This window comes from Melospiza melodia, chromosome 5 (assembly GCF_035770615.1).
Source record: "Melospiza melodia melodia isolate bMelMel2 chromosome 5, bMelMel2.pri, whole genome shotgun sequence".
Lineage (NCBI taxonomy): Eukaryota > Metazoa > Chordata > Aves > Passeriformes > Passerellidae > Melospiza > Melospiza melodia.
In genome coordinates, this window is record NC_086198.1 from 31,988,001 (window position 1) to 32,008,020 (window position 20,020).

A 20,020-nucleotide genomic window follows, 5' to 3' on the forward strand; every position below is an offset into this window, starting at 1 on the left:
TGCATGGGAATTTGGTAAAGATCCAGTGGACACCCCACTGACCCTTCCCCTTTTTCCTTCTCTCCATCTCCACTTGGAAATGGATTCCATCTTTACCCTGCTCAGTAACTGACCTGCACTGGTTGCATCCTTTCTCTGGGCAGCTTAATTTATAATTCTAGGCACTTGGTAGCTGGTCCATTTCCTTTCCCACAGGAAAGGAGGACCCTGCCACATGACCAGAGAAACTGCTCAGACAGCAGGGAGCCTTCCTGCCCAGACACCAAGATCAACGCTTCCCAAACAGCAGCAACTGCTCCCTCCAACTCTTTCAACTACAGCTAAATCCTTTGCACACAATTCTCCAAAAGCTGCAGAAGGCACTGAACAGCCTGAAACCTCTGCTCAGATACTCTGCTTGGGATGCAGATTGGCTTTCAGCACCAGCAGCTGAACACGTGACCTTAATTCTTCACCACTCAAAACAGCCAGCACATACCCACCTACAAGCCAGAGCCCTCCAAAGCAAGCCTGGCAACTTCACATTTTGCCTGGCCATTGAGACCACTGCCTTTGGCCCACAACAGAGGAACCCTGCTCAGGTGTGATTCACTCAAGTGACTGAACACAGAGGAAGAATTCCCATACCCTGAAAGAGCAAGTGCTCTTTTTCAACTCGTCCATCATTTTTCTTCTCTAGGACACTAACTATTAAGGCCATAAGTTCTATTGATCTAATTTAAAACAAGTCCTTTGGAATAATTCCTCTTGTTCACTCATTCTCGGGTAGCAACTTTTAGGATCTTGAATTCAAGTACTACACAAAAAATTTTAATAAAATACAGAGTCTGTATTTTAGTCTAGTCCATACAAAATGGACTTGGCTACACAGCTCCAGAAGCATAAGAGCCTTGAGCACTAAAGATACATTAGCTAGAGTCCTTAGCTCTGTCCCCTACCCTCTACACCTTTTTCCCTGGCATTTACCTGCTTCCTCCATTCAGACTGCAGGCTCTGCAGCCCAGCTTGCCTTGTGCCCTTATTTCCTCCAACATGTGATAAGAGGAGCCTGAGCTCCAACCACTGAACACAGAAGTAGAAAGTGATCAACTCATCCTATGCAGACTCTCACCTACATATTCTCAACTACCTCTCCAGCCACAGCACATTCCAGCAGTTTACTGCTTCAGCAAGAAACTCTGTAGTCTCTCAGCAACAGCCTTAACAGAACACTGTTATCTGTTCATCTCCAGCCATCATGTTAGCTCAGACATCATTTAAGTCTGCTCACTTCATTCTGCCTCAGGCCCAGATCACATCAAGCAGACCAACCCCAACCAGAACCACGAGCTCTCTAAAGCCTCAATTAGCCAAACAGAGGCTTCTGTACAACTGAGGAAGCCTCTCTAATGAGAGCTTTCCTTCCAGCTCTCTGATTAAGCAAAGTGGCCAGAACAGCAAAAGTGACAGAAATGTTCACTGGGGGCCTTACATTTAGCCTGTGTAGGCAGGCAAGCCAACAGCAGCTGATGGAATATGTGAGCACACACTCCATGATGGAGAGCCCTGGGAACAGACAGGCAGAGCTCTGCACCACAGTGCTGCTGCCTATTTCTTACAGCGCTTACCCCAACAACGCTGCATGCACAGTCCATTGAGCTTTGAGCTCCCTGTACCATGGATGGTTTATCTGAAAAATGGGAGCAAGACAGAACTGCAGAGGTTTCCTCTGCTAGCAGGAGCAAAGATGGAAAGGGGAAAGATGCACACAGAATAAGGAAAATATCATATCAAAGGTAAAAATTACACAGGAAATACAACTTAGTGAAAGCCTAAGTCTTTACCAGAGGTTGGTAACTCTTTACCATAGGACTTTCAGGAGTCAGTATCAAGGGCAGCAGGGGCAGATTCACACTGTGCAGGTTCTGAGACCAGTGAGTAGAAGGTTCCTTCATATTAAGACAAATCACAACAGCTCTTCTGGAAGAGAGAAGTGGTGGATGGCTGGGACCCTCTACGGCTCTTGGAATTCCCTTTAAACACCCTAGGGCCATGGCAAATGCAGCACTGGACACCACTTTTGAGCTGAGGCAGTCAGTGGTATACACTGGATACCCAGCTGCCTTCTCCTTAAAACAGCCATCATCATCTTATTTAAGAGCCCCCTGCCTTTATTTCACATTTTTCCACAGCTGTCCATGAGTGCTCCCATATTTGAGCAGTACAGAGCAGCCCCAATAAGAACTGCCACTTGGAGCATGTGTCTCCTACTGAATCCAAACTTCAGTACCTCGTCCAGCAGAAGTAGGAACAATTTAATAACTCAAGGAAAACACCATTGACAGCTTCCTTTTACACCATTCTTCTGGAAGCCAGAGTCCACTGAAATCCATGCAAAACCTTAGGTTTATCCATAATGTTCTGCAGACATAATGTCCTGCAGAAGCACTGCTACGTTTCCCTCTGGAAGCCATAGCTGTGCGCAGCAGCCAGAACCAGATGTAGTCAGGCAAGTCATAAAGAGCTGAATGCTCATTGCCAACAGCCACTCCTGTTTCCTTTCAACCCTCAATAGCCAGAGGGTTAGCATGTACATCCTGCACCTTTAAAAATCATCTTAAATCTAACATTTTTTCTGCCATTGTCCTGTCAGATAGGATAATTTTTTAAGTCATGGACTGCTGTATGTTACACATAATTGAGAAAATTATTTCAGATAGCTATTACAATGCTCCAGTGACATTTCTTTCACTTGACCAGCAATATCTCTAACAGCATCCATCCTCCTCAAGATTTAGTGCTGTAGATATTGTCCTACCCAAACAAATTTCCACAGTGGTAGGTGATTGGTCCTGCCTTTACTTTCCCCATCAAACATTACTCGAGGAAGTAAAACTTTCCTCCTTACTAGGCTCTTAAGTCTTCTCTACAGTTAGTTTATGTATAAGATCTGTCAGCTCTTTCTTCCCAGGAAGAACAGCCACCTCATGCTTTCCTGAAATTACCATACAGATTGCTTATGGAAGTACTAATACGATTTTCCTTATTTAGAAGCCAACAGCTGTGTAATATCACATGTTCTATTCAGGCTGGTTTGTGTCAAGCTTGAGCTGTCAAAAGCACACAGGCTGGCCACAGAAGCAAAAGCATGGAGTTCACCCCTGGACCACTGGGCTTGCAATAGACAGACCAGAGCAAGTCAAGACATTAACAACCAACAATATTCTAACTTTCGGCTAGGGGCTCCTACAGGAACCATTGCAACACTGGAGGGTTGCAATACACAAGGCTTGGCCTCACTGGGAGCACTGGGCTAGCCTTTCTTGAGGAGAACCCAGGCAAGGCCAGCTGGCCACAAACAACCCAGCAAGAGTCACAACACTGAAAAACTATCTAAGAGTCCCTGCAGCTTGTCCTAGGAGTGGCTGGAATCCAGTGAACTGGCACATCCTCACATATCTAAAACAAAGCTGGAGGACAGACTTAAGGTCAAATATCAGCCCCTAACCCTGTGCCAAGCTAACGTGATTAAACAGAGGGTGTGAATGATCACACATTAAATTTAACTCCTCTTTGCCCAGCCTCAAAATTTGTGACCAGAGGCACAAAGTTATTAACCAAGTGGTACCAGAGGTGTTTAACTCAACTCCCCTCCCTTGGGAGAAGACTTTTAGCATACAGCTAAAAGACTAGCATGAATTAAAAAAAAAAAAACAAACAAACAAAAAACAAACAAACAAAAAAAAAAAAAACACCAAAGCCCAAACTCAGTAGGTTTGAACAGAAAGAAAAGCATCTAGAATTGGAAAATAAAGGAGAAGGAGGTGTTTAGGGAACATTTACACTCCATTTGTCTCATGTGCTAACTAGCTAACATCATATTTCCCAAATGGCAAAGCCTTCCATTGCCTTGCATTTCTCATGTCTCAGGGCTCAGACACCAGAGACATCAGTCAGAAAAACACCCCTTTGTACCACCATGATCTACCCTGGCCCAAGGCACTTCAGAACACATTGGGCAACACACTGCAACAAGAACACAGTTAAGCACCTGCTCAGGTTAAGACCAGCCCCAGAACCCTTTCTTTCACTGCCGCACACATGCCACAACCCTGCAGGCACAATTCCTAGCAAGTTACAAGGTAAAGGCTCCTCTTGTCTCCCTAGTTCTTAAAGCCCAATAAAAATTATTTACAGCCTCTCCGGGCTATCTGGTTTAATCCTTTCCAGCTCAAGTATGACATTTGCTGGGACACTATTAGGTTTCTTACAGTGCTCTGACTAGCAATCACATCTGTACCTGACTGTCAGGGGACACTCTTGGCTGAGCCAGCCACCCTGGTCTATGCTGAGAGCTCTGGAATTTCTCAATTGAAACATTTGAAAGTTAATGAACCCTTCTAACACAAAGCTCCCACAGCTCGAGAGCTCTTTTATGAGCCCAGCACACCGTGCATGCACAGGAAAACTTCACTTCAGGCATGCCTCTCTTTCCAGAGCACACCCAGGCAGAAGGTCAGACTGTCAGGCACAGCAAAAAGGCCCAAAAAGCACCACCCACAGGATAGCTGGATGGCTCTGCCACGTGGTGCTTCAGGCTACAGCCTGCTCAAAATAGGGCTGGCCATAATCACAGGCGCTCACTGGATGAATGCATGGCTGCTATAAATGTCAAACCACTCTTAACTCCCTGGAAACAGTCATCCACTCCCAGCCACTGTTCAAATGTGAAATAAATATAAAAAAATCTCAAGAGTCATTTACATAGAAATGTCATAGTGGGGAAAAAAAAAATCTTTTCAAAGCAATAATTTACTTACGTGCATCTTCATTTGAACTTTGGTTCATCTTTCAGGAACACTTCTCTGTCCTGTGAACTTCAAGCAGTGGGATCTAGAACCAGAGCCCATCCCCTGTCCCCCCCACAGTTCCACATGACCATTGGTAAGCCCCAAAATCCATCAGTACCCCGGGACACAAGAGTCAGACACAGAGAACTGGTGCCGTTTTTACAGGCATTGAACAGGTTCTTCCACAGAAGGCAGGAATAGGAGGCAGGACCAAGGAAAACCAGTGCCCATGCTCCAGAAGCACAATCTTCCAGCTTCCACTCACACCAGCCCATATTCCTCCCTCCAGAACTGCACACCTGGCCCAAATAACACCACCCAGCCCGGGGACAGCGCTGCATTTAACTGGGAGCATTGGAATGAGGCCCAACCCACACCCAAGTGCAGGGCACTAGGCTATCATTGCCATAGCATAAAAAAAGACTGGCTTGTGTTTTTCAGGTCTTGGGTCTCATTTTTTCCCCTTGTTTTTTAATTGCTAAGCCTGCAATTGGGGTTGAGCATGGGGAAGGGGGAAGGGAACAGAATCTGGTGAACAGCTGGGGCCTATCACTTTTCATTGCAGGTCTTGGAGAGATGTGGTTGACAGAGTGATGCACAGAGGCTGTCCCAGTTAATGACTTCACCATTCTCCATCATTATCCCCATCATTAGGAAATTAGGAGGACAGAAGGTATTTACTGTAAACCTGCCACCTCCCAAGGAGAGATAAATAGAAACTGATAAATGGGATCTTCTGGTGCTGTTCGTCTATTAACCTTCTGCTTCCCAGTTTAGGCATATGCGTGCTATCCTGCCATTAATATCCAGTAATTGGCATAGCAGTGGGCAACACGCTCCTACCTGGAGCGTCAAATATCTCCTGTGCTGCGTGCGAGTGCACAGCCACGCACACCACAGCTCTGCGGCTGGGTTTGGGGAGGGGCTGCCATGCACTGCTCACACCTCAGCCCCTCAGCTGAGCGAGCAGCCAGACCTGCTGGGTCTGAGCATCAGGCATGGATTTGATGGCAGGACACTTGGGAGGAGGAGAGGGCACTGTGTGTGCATGATCTGCCCTGCATGGAACCAACAAACCAGCACATAGGGACATTGGCACCTCCACATGAGCTGCTGTGTGTTCTGTCAGCCTACCTGTAAATACAGCTCACAAACACCTCCCGGGATGAGAGTCCCATTCACCACGATCTCTCAGCATCCAGGAAAGAAGCATTTTCTACACCACCTCAAAGCTATGTGTTCTGCAAGCTGCTAAAAAAAAAAAAAAAAAAAGCAGGGTTCTGAGAACTTGGAATTGATGGACTCACCTTGCTGATCAAAAACCAGCCAAGGTTTCAGCAACCTGGGCCAACACTTTTGCAGCTCCCTCCCCATATGAAGGGCTCTTTGCGTGTGCTGACTTGCTTCACTCCCACAGACTGAACCTCTGCAAAGGAACAAGTCCTCAGAGGGACAAACTGAGCCATTTCTTCCCTCAGCAACCCAATCCTGCAAGGTTGAAGCAAATCCATACTCAGAGACAAGGATATTACCTGTATGCAAAGCAGGCCCACTGGCAGATCAAACAACTACAATTCTCTTTGTCATTTCTTCCACCTAGAAGATCACACCTCCGCTTTGGAAAAACCCTGACCCGTTGCTACTTTCCTCTACTACCTGACATTATTAACTGCTTTACTTACCCTACCTCTAGCATTTTGCTTTGAACCAGCACTATAGTTCCCAATTCACAAGGGTGTGCAGGTGACTACCAGCAGGAGACACCAGCCAAGATGACAGCTGCATTTCTGATGAGGAACAATCAGAACAACTTAACGCAAGTCTTAAGACACCCATGTTATTATGGCAGCATTTATCAACATGTAACCTTTTCCAGAAGTTCAGGGCAAACAGAGGGCCTATTTTGGCATGTTCTAACCTGGCAAGCAGCTCATCTGCTCTGTGTTGGATGGATGGCTCCAACACCCTGGAAGACAAGTACTGCAGGCAGGAATCACACTTGCTCCTTCCACACGCACTCTCTTGCACACATCAAGCCAGTGCAAAGCCAGCGTGACTGTGATGGTGAGTTCTAATGGGAACACCGGTATTAATTCCCATCTGTCTAAGCAACTGGCAGTGTCCATCAATTACAGCAAGAGCCAACTAACAGTTGCAGCTGCAAAATAATAAAAGCAGAATTAACATTTCAAGTTCCTGTCATTCACCTGAATTTTTTACAGTTGTAATTAGCAAGCTGCAGAAGCTGTCAACAATCAACATCAGCCAATCTGTCTGCACCAGGAACGCAACCGCCTGCCAGAAATTGTCTTCGACAGGTTTTTTTCTCCCCTTGCTTCCCTCCATTAAAATTTTCCCTTCAAACCCCCCTAACACTCTCATCTCTTTTACCACCAGTCACTAGAATTGAACATGTCAAAACAGTGAGAGACAGAATGACTGACACTTAACTGATAAAGTCATAATTATTTCCTTGCTCCAAAGCTCAGTACCAAAACATGCTGCTGTCTGTCTCCCCAGGCCTCTGCTTCCCTGCCAGTAAATAACCAGTGCTGTAACCCCTTCCCAATAAGGTAACTCTTCCCAGACCCCAAACATTCCTTATGGGGAGATACTGAGACAGTAAAAGAACCCTTCAAGGTGAAGGCCTGTCCTTTGAGGAACACCTGCAACTGTTTCCCAATCTTTAGAGCTTGTTACAAACTTTATAACCTGCACCAGCTCCTTTTACTCAGGATCACCCAAAAGCCCCGCACTCCCAGGGTTTCCATTTCTTTGTTCTCTGGTACCCCACCACACAAACAAGAAAGAAATCAGAAACTAACAAGTCAAAAGTAAACCAACAAATCCCAAACATTTGCTCCTTTCAGTGTCAGCCAGAAACCAATTCTTTTTAAAGACCTGAGAGTGCACAAAGCACCATCCTTGGAGACTACAAGCACCTAGAACAAGATGCTGTACTTTCAGGGTAAAGTTAGGTTCTGTTGTTTGTTGGGGTCTTATTGCAGGTTTTCTGTTTTTCTGTAGGGTTTGGGGGTTTGTTTGTTTGTTTGGGGGGGGGGGGTTTGTTTGTTTTTTTGGTTTTTGGGTTGTTTTTTTTTTTGATTAGTAAACCCTCACATGTTTATTGATCCTCCTTGAAACCAAGTTGTGGCACAGGTAAGACAGAGGTCATTATCAGTTAAGAGCTGGTTAGAGTACATTACACACTGCAACAAGCAGGGACACCTGTGAATGGCCTGGGATAGAAGGCTCCCACAGGTGCATCCCTTCACGGAATGCCATTACAGGAGCTCAGGGCAGCCGGGGGAGCTCTCGGCCCCTGCAGCGCTGCTGTGCTCACCTCCAGCCTGGCCGCCATGGGGCCGAGGCACCGACGGGGCACAGCCGAGGGGAATGGTTAGCGCAGAACACGGCTTGTGCTCCATACACACTCTGCTACCCGACCTCCACTTAATGCACTAATCCATCTGCCAGATGAGTAACCACAAAGGCACATAACAAAAAACCAACCAAACAAACAAAAAACCCCAACCCCCCCACCAAAAATACAAAAAAAATCAAAAGTTAAAAAAGCAAGAAAAAAAATACAAAAAACCCTCCAAAACAGGAAAAACCCAAGAGCCTCAAGAGTTTATATATCCACTAACAAAAACGCATGAACTACTACTTTTCTTCAGATAGCACAGCACAATAGGCTTCATAGACAAGTTGCAAACCCGGTAGAATTAATGTAGCATTAATTTGTTACTACGCACACTTGCCCCGAATTAGTATCACTGAGTCACCATTGCCTTAATAAACAGTAACACTGAAATAGAACACATCGTAGAAAACCCCTCCCCGGCACTCTTACACACATCATATTGATGAACGGAACAAATAATAAGAGGGAAAATCCAGCTAGTGACACAGAAATATCTGAAGAGCACATTAGAGGAAATGTTCCTGAACACAAACATCACCAAAAGCGCAAGAAACAAATACAAACAAAAAACATATTACTCCAGAAACTGAGACTTAAACCTCTTAGCACAATACTGGGCAAAATACACCTGCTTTGAAAATTACTCCACAGAACAGAAATCCCTTTTTTTCCTAGCGAGACAGGCTTCCAGCCTGGGACAGAGCCTGCAACCCTTGTACTGCCCTTTGGACACAAACCCATTTGTTTCCCAACACAGCCAAAATCCGTTTTCCTCAAACCCAGCCCGTGAGAGTGGCAGCAGCAGGAAGGTTACAGGACCATCATCTGGGCCTAAAGAACTGCGATCCGCACTCCCATCCCGAGGGCACCCACAGCCCTGGCCAGGCACCCCTCGGCAGCCAAAATGCCGGAGAACAATCCCCGCCCGAGTAAGTAGTCTTCTTACCGAAAGAATTTAGCTGGACTCGCAGGGATGAGGGGATGTGCGGAACCAGCGCCTCACGCCGCGCCCTGAGGGGAGCCGCTCGCGGTGAGGGGAGCCCTTTCCCGCCGCGTCGTGAGGGGAACGTGCACGCGCCGCGGTCCGAAAGCGGTGCGAGGGCCACGTGAGGGGCGCGCGGGGACGGTAACTCACGAGCCAGGAATGGCGACCCCCGCTGGTCACTCCCGGCGTGAAGGCCGCCGGGTGCCGGGCCAGGAAATGTCGGGATCAAATCCCCAGCGTTCTCCTTATCCTCATATGTGAGACTACAAACGAACCAGCGCACCACATATTGATTCAGATCAATAAACCCATTGAAGGCAGTACAGAAACTGAGGGGAGCCTAAGAATGCCTTGAAGCTCTAAGGCCTTGATTCGCAAATGGAATTAAAGAGCAAGAAATTACACATCTAGTAGAAGGCAAGAAACTACTACATATTTATCCAATATTCATTTGGCTTCAGATGATGAATTTTAAAACTGAGGAAATTCTCAATACATGCCAATCTTAAAATTTCACTAATAAAAGAGAGCAGAACCATGGGAAAGGGGCATTTTGTTCTCACAAACAGCATTTCAAGTGATTGAAATGTATGTCCTCACACTGCTTATTTTAAAAAGTGCACAAAGCATGTGTAAAGTGACCATGACAGTGCTGTAAACCAAATATTCAAGTAAGGAATATCAGGATCCAGGACAGGCTTCTGCTCCAGGAGCCGAGCCAGCCTCTGGCCCAGTGCTTGAGGACAAGCTGCTGGTGACAGGCTGGGTGGCACACACTCCCACCCCAGGGCAGGTGCCACTGTGCTGTCACGCTGCCGGAGCCTCCTGCCTTGCACTGGCCTCAGCCAGTAGAACCCTCCCAAAAGGGTTCAGGAAAAGGACTGAGCAAGAGATAGAGTCATAGAACTCCAGAACCACCAAGGCTGGAAGGGACCTGTGAGACCACCAGGTCCAACCATGCAAGCAGCACTGCCACTGTAACCCCTAAAGCACTGAAGCACATCGCACATTTGGTGCCTGGAGCTGCTGGATCAGCACTGGGGCTCTGGAGCAGAACACTTTCAAGAGCCAGTGCAGATCCAAAACCTGTGAGAGGAGCAGATGATGGAGGTCAGTGCGTGCCTGGCTGTGCCAAGCTGTGTGACTGACTGCAGGGCACCCGAGCCAGGCTGGCACTCTGGCAGCAGCAGGGTGCCAGGGCTGATGGAAATGCAGACAGCAGCGGGCATGCCGAGACCAACGGAGCCAAGGGAAGGGACAGACACGGCAGCACGACGTGCTATGCAGGAGGCTCACGTGAGCAATGTCATCAGCTCCACCAGCTACTCCACCTCTGAACCCCTAATCTGAAATGTTCACCTCTGGTTTCAGCTTTCTAATTTAGGGCCCATTACATCAAACACAGTCACCTTGGCTTTTTGATCCTCCGAAGTGCTTTCTCTTTAAAAAGCCCAAGTGACTCCCTGCAGATTATCTGGGGGAAAAGAGCAGCACAGGGAATGTCAATCCAAGGCTGTCCAAGAACCCCCAAGTCTCAAAACACAGCAACGCCTTCTGCCGAGGCATTTCTCTGAAGCATATCCCATTCTGCAGGCTGGCCACAAAGGCTGAATTTACACAGCTGGCATTATATCCTAGTTATGTAGATTAAGTTTGCTTTGGGTTCACTGCAATGAACCAAATTTTATCAGGAGATTGTTTTTTCACCTTAAAAATTATCCAGGATTTTCCTAAAAGGACAGAAGTGACAGCATGAATTCCCTTTATTAAAATCATCAGAATTAGGATTGAGACTTGAGCACTAATGCCATATGATGTAGTTTCAACTGTGCATTCCAGACATTCCAATGCCCAATCCTGTCCAAATATTTTAAAAATAAAAATTAAAAAAAAAAAATCAAGATGAAGATGTCAATTTTACATGAACTAATATTTCACTTGACCAACAATTTTGTTCTTTAATGCTAGAATTAAATAGTTATTCAAAACAGCTTTGGAAAAATCCTTAGAGTTGCGAAGTTCAGAGATTTGAACAGTCATAAGCTGTACAATCGAAAGGCATGGAGAAGTTTACTTCCTTTGGCCAGCTGACAATCAGGTTTCCAGCTAACTTCCATCATTGTCTGAGGAAAGGGGAGAAAGAAGGGTAGAGCCTGGTGCCCCACTGAACTGCACACCAAAACTGCTGTTCCATCAGCTGAGAGCAGGATTGGGTCCTAAACATTTCTGGGAAACCACAAGAATTCTTAGATTTTTTCATCCCCAAGCAAAGTATCAGGTTTTTTTTTTTTTTATTTTCCTTCCATGTAATTAAATTCTCACCAGTCAAAGAGGGCACAAAAGCAATCTATAAAGAACAGTCCTCAGAAAAAGGATCTGACTCACCCTCAGCCTCTCCTGCACAGCAGCTGGGGTTTAATTGGGTTACTGGAAAGTATGCATACAAACAAAAGAGATCATATTTCTGATCAAGCTTTTAAAATTCCTGTAAATAAGACAACAGTAAATATTTCATATGAAGCATAAACTGGTGCCAAGCCATTTCACACACAAAAAATAAAAAAGAAAACTGAGCAAACACTGCTGTATCCTGATCTCCTGCCCCAGCTCCTGTTTCAAGGGATGCTGCTCTTATAGTCCCTGACCTCTCAGCAAAGGGCTTGGCCCTGGCTTTCACTGCTGAATATTATTTCACTTGAGGGAAATAATGAGAGATTATGGCACTGAAGTGATGGGAAAAATATTTATGACTTGGGGAAGATGGTTGGGAGCATTTTCCCTCTTTTAAGCTCACAAGTCCAGGGAAGGGACACTACAGACCAAGTCTTCTTAAATCCTGTGAAGTCTGAAAGAATTGTTTTATCCTATTCTACTCGTACCAACAGCAAACACAGCCTAAGATGTTCAAGACCCACCCACCAAGTACTCATGGCCAATTTAAAAAATCAAGTTGTGTTTAGAATTTTATTGTCACCGTGGAGTGTCTGGAGAGCCTGAGCGTGCTGAGCATTGTGTGAACATTGCAGACTCCCTCCTCCACAGAAACTTGCCAAAATAGGAATGCTGGAGCAGGGAGAATTTGCCCAGGCTAGTCCTCTCTCCACTTTACACAATACACAACTGCTCCTTTCCCTCTGCCTGTTTGCTGGCTGTCCTACAAGGTACTGCCCAGGAGTCACAGGATGCACTCCAACTTCCACAGCTGCCTCCACACAGGACAAACCAGGACCAAATGTACTCACTGAAAAATCACATTTTCATTCTTCTGATTTCCTCAAGAAAGAACCACAGGAAAGTTCCAAGTTCCGCTATTACCAGTCATCTTGGAAGGTTTTCCAATCTAAAGGGACTAGAAGGAAAGCAAAGCCATGTTTGTTGGCACTGTCACCAGTGGACCAGATCCACGTGCCATCAAGGCCATGGCTACACAAGAACAATTACATCACTTGCTTGACAACATTTGTGGTGGCACCTCAGGGCTAAACCAGTTTGAACACCTCTCTCAAAAACATGAGGGAACAGAGCCATAGGAAATGAAGTTTGAAAAACCACATTGATCAGCAAACACAGTGTCCTGAAGCCTGGGTTATTTAGCTGAGGGATAAAGCCTTGTCACTGTTTGTCACGGGTCTCTGCAGTGTGCACAGAGCTCAGCTGCACAGTGATGCCAACACCCAGCTGTGACACACCTGGAGATAATCCCATATCCTTCCAGTGCTCCTGCCCTTCCCTGGTCAAGGAAACAGAGCTACTTGCACAGTGGCCAGCTCAGAAAGGGGAGAACATTCCAGGCAAGTGCCTGTGTTCAAGCACCTGGGAACTGGGTTTCTGGTGGACAATATTTACATCATCTTACCCTAAGCTGGCACTCAGGCGCCTTGTTTGGGCACACCACCCTTGCAGAGAACAGCACTGCAAAGCCTCAGGATGCTTTCCCCCTTTGCCAGGGAAAATGGGGCAATGTGCATTCAGCAGCAGTGAAAGGAGTTATTAGAAACAGAGACTGGGGGCTGAGGAGGGAACACTGGGCACAGGATCCAGTCTGTGTACCTGCATTTGCACCTACTGCCCATACAGTGAGTGTCACCCAATCATTCACTCACCCAATCATTCACTTCAGCATCTCTTGCTGAAGCTGCCAGCAAGTGTCCCAAAGATGGTAAAAGTTTTACTCAGAATAATTGAGTTCACAAAAAAAAAATCACCATTTTCTTCACTCTTTCAGTTCCACTGATTATTATGATTAATGGAAGAAAGAAGAGGAAAAATAAACCTGAACCAAAATAATTTCAACACTGAGACCTTTCAACATCAAGACCCAGCTCTAAGCTACTGAGCTCCCCAGTAAGACTTGCACACTGCCTCATTCTGAGACTCCAGCACTACAGTGCTGGCAGAGTGTCAGGGAGTTTCTGACACTCTCCTTGACCAAAGGACCTGTGGTGTTTCCTTCACATTTGAAATCACGTGTAACTCCAGCAGAACCAAGTGCCCTGGACAGTGTTCATTCCAGGGCAACTCACTAGAAATATTTTGCATAATTAAATACACTCCATTCTCCACAGAACAGGAGATCTCTCGGTGCTGGAGAAATTGTATAATTTCTTTTCAGTGAGATGGTCGTGCCTTTCCAAAAATGTAAATTAATTCCTGCAGGGAAGGAAAGCGAGGTCTGGCCCAAAGAGCACTATTTGGCATGAGCAGCTCTCCTTGCTGTCTCACAGTCGTTCCTGCACAAAATCTGATGTGGCAGCTTGTTTGAAACTTGTTTATTGGGAAGAGGTCATAAGCTGAGAACTGTTCAGAGCAGGTCAAGCATCTGATTAAAGGGTGAAAAAAATGAAATGCTTCACATGCATCTCTGAGACAGGAGCTTGATGAGGAAAGAGAGCTTGTTGTAGAAGAATGTTGCCAAGTACCTCACACGGCAAGCAGCGGCAGACTGCAGGACTGGTTAGAGCAGGGGAAGATTAAATAATTCTGCTGTTGGCATTAACAAATAGTGTGTATTGTTCTTCTGTACTTCAGGACATGTTCATGCTGGAAGAAAGCCCCTCTCTAAAAGGAGGATAATATGAAACTGTGCCAGCCCTGAAGAACCGAGAGTAAAAACAGATGGGGAAAAAGAAAAACATCTTGAAATGATCTGCAAAACAAAGGAGAGGCAGATCATCTGCTTGTCCCTGGTCTTGTACCACCTCAGTGGCTGAATTCCCATGTCCTGAGCCCCAGCTCCGTGACTGCTTCCCCAAGGTGTTCCTCCCATCTGTTGTGCTTTTTGCAGTGTGTGGGGAAAAAGAAATCCAGGGCTTTGCTATGTTATGCATTGTTGCTCTCACACATTCCTGTCAGCTCCATGTGAGCTGTGCTGTCCCAAGCTTTAGAGGCTGGAGCCTCCAGCCTGGGGACACTACTGGGCTGCTCTCACCAGAGCTGTCATGCACTCCAAAAGTACCAGGCAAACAGCCATGTGCTTCCTCTCCTCCTCTCACTCTGACTTTCTCCTTCCAACTTCATTGTGACACTGTTCCAGGGAGCAGCCTGAAAAGACAAATTCCTTACTCCCTCCAGTGCAGGTACAAGACAGTTTTCTTCTTGCCAACATCACAGACTCTCCTGGTCAAGCCCTGCAATGTCTGTCCCTGCAATGTCTGTTGGGGCACTCACGAGTTATTTGCATCTGGAACAGCAAAACCATTTCAGAGCCCCCTGTAAATGCTTAAGTAACGGCAAGTTAGGAAAAAATAACTTCCAAATTTTCCAGGAAGAAGAAAATTCTTAGGAAACAGTAGGGAGAACCAAAGTAAAACATGAGAAATTAAAGTTGTCTGAGAGGCATGACACCCCACTAAAAAGCAAAACCTGATTAATTTTTGATTAATCAGATTTTCTGATCAACAGCTGCAGAGAGAAGGGATGGCCCAAGTTGTCAAGCACAAGTGTGTGGTCCTTTGCTGCACTTTCCCTGGGAAGCTTTGCAACACTTCCCAGGATCTCCTGCTCTCCTGGCCAGTCCCCTCCCAGGAGCTGAGCTCAGCACTGCATGCCCACAGGATTACTGAATCGGCAAAGGTCTTCCAGGAGCTCTGACCCTGCATTCCTCAAACCTCTCTCACTCCTTAGAGCATTATGTCCCTCTAACCTAGAGAGCACCAAATAAATCTCTCCAGCTGTTAATTCCAGGCAGGCTCTTGCTAAGAGTTCCCTGGAGCATGAGGTGCTGCTTTGAATACACCAGCCTCAACTGTACTATAACCTGAGCCCTCCTCTGGTGAGAGCCTAGAGCTGAAAGCAGGGACCTCCAGGCCCCCTGCTGCCCTGCAGGGGTGACAGAAGCAAACCCCCAAACCTGTGGTCTCGTCTGTACAGTTCCACACAGGAGCTGGCAGATACCATTTATGCCACTTAAAGTGCAATTGTTGTGCCTTACTAGCTGGGCTTCCAACATGCAAAGCTAATACAGGGAATTTTTAATAGATATTTAGAGGCCCTCAGGTGAGGCATTTATTATTAAGGAACCAGAAAGTCATGAGAAGCCCAAGTAAGGCAATAATGCTGCATCTGATCCACACATTTTGCCTGCAGCCTTCAATGCAGTGGTTCTGAAAAAACAACCAACCAATCAACCATATCAGCATCGCACACAGCTCCTCACCTCTTACAGTGCTGAACTCAGCCCTGGAGAGAGCACAGCTCTGGCCTGAGAAGCACCCCAAACATCTCCTCTTTAGCTACACTCCAGCCTGAACAGGTTTTTTGCAGAGTAACAGATGGCTGCAGAAATTACAAAGGTTCCAAAGTAGAATCATCTTTTGAAAAAAACAACTGAAAAGTGTTCTACTCTAAAATTAGAGTGCAAAGCACTGGCAAAGTGAGGAGGGCACAGGAGAATAGAATTCCCACATGCCTTTTCCTTCTGGTCTCTAGAACCACTTGAAGGAATTCCTCCTGCCCCCCCCCAGTTAGGACACTGCTCCCTCATGCACTCTCACTCTCTCCTCGTCTCCCTGCAGTCTCCAGCAAAATGTCAGAGGAAAAGAAAAGTGACAAGCTCCTAAGAAACTGAATAGCTCATTCTGTTTGAGTATCGCATTAACCCAAAGCTCTGCTGCTTCATTTGTCAGCTTTTCCAGCACTCTCCATCCCTGCAGCCCCCCTGACCCGGGCGCTCTGATTAGCCATGATCAATGTGCACATTTGTGGGAGCTCTGTGCACACCACTGGACCCTCGGCCTCGCCTGCTCATGCAGATAATAACGGCACTTCGAGTCACTTGCCCATAACTCCAAGCTTCATTAAACAGGGGGGATGTCACCAAAAGTCCCTTTAACTGTCTTTTTGCTTGCCCATAAGGGAGAAATTGACAGTGCTGAAAAATGGGATTTGGAATATAAGTAATCCCTGTTTTGGGTGTTGCAGAGAATGCTTGAAGTTGCCTGAGCCCCTGTGCAGGAGCCTCCTTGCTGGCATGGGTGGGAGGAGAGGTGGTTGTGCAGAGTGGGGAGACTGCACAGAACCATTCCCTGGGGCAGAAACAGCTTCCCAAGGAATGGTTCTCCCTGCACAGAGCAGGCTCTGGACAGGCAGTCACCTCTGCTGCTGGCTGGCACTCTATTTTCCATCTATCCTAAAAATGAAACACAAGTCTGATGAAGCACTAAGGGGAGAAAAAGATAGAAAAAACTAGGTATTTTCCCAAAGCAATGGAACCCAAATCCCACAGCTCCTCAAACTCAATCCTTTGCATTTCTAGGCCATGTCAGATTTTACCCTGACAGGCTCCGAGATTCAGAGGTCTGAACCCTAATTAGGGCAAAGAACTACAGAACTACTTCTTATCTGCCCCCCCCCAAGATGTCCAGGACTATTCTCATCTGATCCCTGAGGAGCTTTCTACAGGGCCTCTGTACAGATCATCCCTCCACTCCCTCAAGTGGGTCTGAGCTGGGAATGCTTTCCAGCAGAGCCTTAGGGCAAGCCCTGCACCCATTGCATCCCCCCTGAACGTCTCTGAGTAGATCCTCCCATACAGCTCAGCCAAGCGTTGTGCTTGTCCTATTAGGGCACATTCCATGATGCAGACAGGCTCCCAGGGATTTCCATGGACTCCAGAGCAGGTTCATGCGCTGTCACCTCTGCTGGGAAGAGCTACACATTCAGGGCAAACAGGAGCCCCTTCCTTTGGGAGACTCCTGACCCCAGACAGAATTTCCCTTGCCTCCAGAGCACAGCCTGCAGAATGAGGCACTGTCTTTAAAACAAACACTCCAATGTCACGCTTCTCATTAGCCCCAGACTTTTGTCCCCTTATTCATGGGAAGGAGCACCCTGGCCACGGAGCAGTCGTTCCAGTGCCCTCCCTGAATAGGGTCTTGTTTCTCTGTCGGAGCCCGCAGCTCTGCTGGGCTGAACTCCCCAAACTGTAGCAATTATTCTGGCTGAAACAAGACACAGAGCGCATCGGGATCGGGCCACAAAGACTCCAATAAAGGCAACAAGCACATAATAAAGCCCCCTGACAACTGATCCTTACAAAAGGCTGTCCTTACAGAGTGATGTATGGCAAGAGTTTTCAGCCCAGTGCTCCCTGCTTTATCTGGATCCAGTCAGCCCTGAAGCTGAGATGATTTTTGTGCTTTGCTCTCGTTTTCTCCCTCCTGGCAGTACTGCCCACGGGACAAGGGACAGACTGACAGAGGCCAGCAGCCTCAGCAGGGACACTTCTAGCCCAAACCTGCCCCTTCTGTCCTGCTGTAAAAGTCAGGGAAGATTTGAAAGGAGGAGCAAGGGGGAGGAAAGGAATGCTGGACACACAAAAAAAAAGAGGGGGCAATAAAGATGACATGCTTGTGCTGTTTGAGGGAAGGCAGCCTGAATATGCAATGGGAGTGCAGCCTGAACCCCAACACCTGCTGGATGTAATGGACTCTGAAGTGTTGTTTCAGAATTAATCAAGTCATTTAAAATCATAGTTGTAGTCTCCATTCACTACTCCTGTGCATAAACGCACTGATCCCGATACTCATCCATGTCGGGTGACTTGAGCAATATATCACCATAATTGCCATTTTAGGGCTGCAAATTGGAGCTAAAATAACCAGATGCAAAAGAGATGGCCATATCATACTCTCAAGATGGATCTACAAAGTTCAAGGAGAGTTCAAGCATGGAAAAGGCAATAGAGAGGGGTCAAGTGTAAGGAGATTGTTCATGTTCAAGAGGAATTAACTTTACAAATATATTGTTTCTGAGGTGGTAATTGTACCATCTTACTGCTATTCATACCTCATTGAATCTTTGCATTCTTCTCAGCCATTACAGTGATTGTTCCTCATTGAAATAAACTTGATTTTGACAAAATATTCTGTTTTAAAACTGCAACTAATTTCCCCAAGATTTTCTGCTTTAAAGTAATTCCTGCTAAAACCCCAGAGCACCCCAGGTATGAGATCTTCAAACTACAGGCTTTGCATCTATGAGAGTAACGGATCTCAAACCTTGAGAGCTCATCAAGAAGAGCGTTTAGAGTGCTGTTCTCACCCAAAATAATGCAGTGTGGCTGTGGGCCTGGTCTGGAAGCTTTCAAGTATTCAAACACTTCAGCTACCATGGATTTATGGTTGCCAACACAGAAATGCCTTTCAGCAGTCAAGCATAGTATTTTCCATACAACTTGACGAACAAAAGTTCTCATAAAAAGCCAAGTCAGTTGTTCTCTGGAGAAATCAAGTGACAGATCATCAAGAGCATCAAGGCAAAGATGATGTGAGCAGGAACAAACTGTTCTGCCTTGTTCGGCCAAGGCTTACAGTCAGGTGATGCCTCACAGCATTACAAGCACTCCTGCCCTCAGAATTCAGCAGTCCTACACATCTCTGCAAACCAAAACAAAAGGCATTCCATCAGCCATAGTGCAGGTGCCTTTGGAACTTTTAAGCCTCTCATCAGCACTAGTTTAAGAAACTGCTTATCTTTTATGCTTTAGAGTAAGGTGAGCCCATTATATCTGTTTCTCAGCTTCAAATTGCATTACTTAAAGTCTGATTCCAGATTATTGCTGAACCACCCCCAGACCTAAGAATTACTGGCAGCATCTAGTAAGTCACATGCACAGCCAGTGAAAAGGCGCTTCCCATTGTTCCTGTAAGGCTGGATAAGTCTCCCCTGCAAAGCTGTGATTCCAGTGTGCTGCTGCTACCCCCCAGCAGACAAAGGGGCAGCCTCCAGCCCTGTAAATCAGCCCAGCACCATTGTGCAGGGAGAGCTGTGCTAATTCATCCTGCGAGGAGCCGGTGACCTGAGCCCTCCCCACAATGGCAATACAGAGAGCTAATGTGCTATGGGTTACTTGGTAATTCCTGCAGCATAATTGGCCAACATGGAAACGGTAGCAATGATTGAAGTTCATAACTAATTGCAGCCATTACCAAGACAGCATTATTTATGATTAACTGCATGTAGTAGGCCTGATTTCGATTTCACTCACATCTCATTCCAGGCAGTTGTTTGACAGGTAGCTGGTGATGTTTCCCTTCTGGAAGAGGCTCACCCTCATGGCTACAACTGTGTTTTTAGCATATCAATTCTACATCACACTGAGAACACCAGGAAAGCAAGGGGTTTGGGGCTTGAACTCTAGGCTGAGGGGGAAAAAGTCTGCATTTAACTTGTTCTTTGATTGCCTGACAGCAGGACTCTGTTAGCCCACTCCTGTTGCTTCAGGCAGCCTGCTGACCTGTCTGCTCCTTTACTCCCATGTTTACCTGGCTGTCAGGTCAG

General features: G+C 46.4%; 1 long non-coding RNA gene across 2 annotated transcripts in view; it reads right to left on the minus strand.

The window, feature by feature from the left end:
• Positions 1-20,020, minus strand: part of LOC134418477 (uncharacterized) — a 209,488-nt gene that overhangs the window by 164,067 nt on the left and 25,401 nt on the right. Inside the window, exons 3-4 of one of the 2 annotated variants that reach the window (XR_010027787.1) lie at positions 6,748-6,987; positions 5,964-6,077 (exon numbers count right to left, since the gene is read on the minus strand). This is a non-coding gene — a long non-coding RNA (uncharacterized LOC134418477). Of the gene's footprint in view, positions 1-5,963; positions 6,081-6,747; positions 6,988-20,020 lie in introns of both variants that reach the window. The other variant, XR_010027788.1, reaches the window with a different exon arrangement.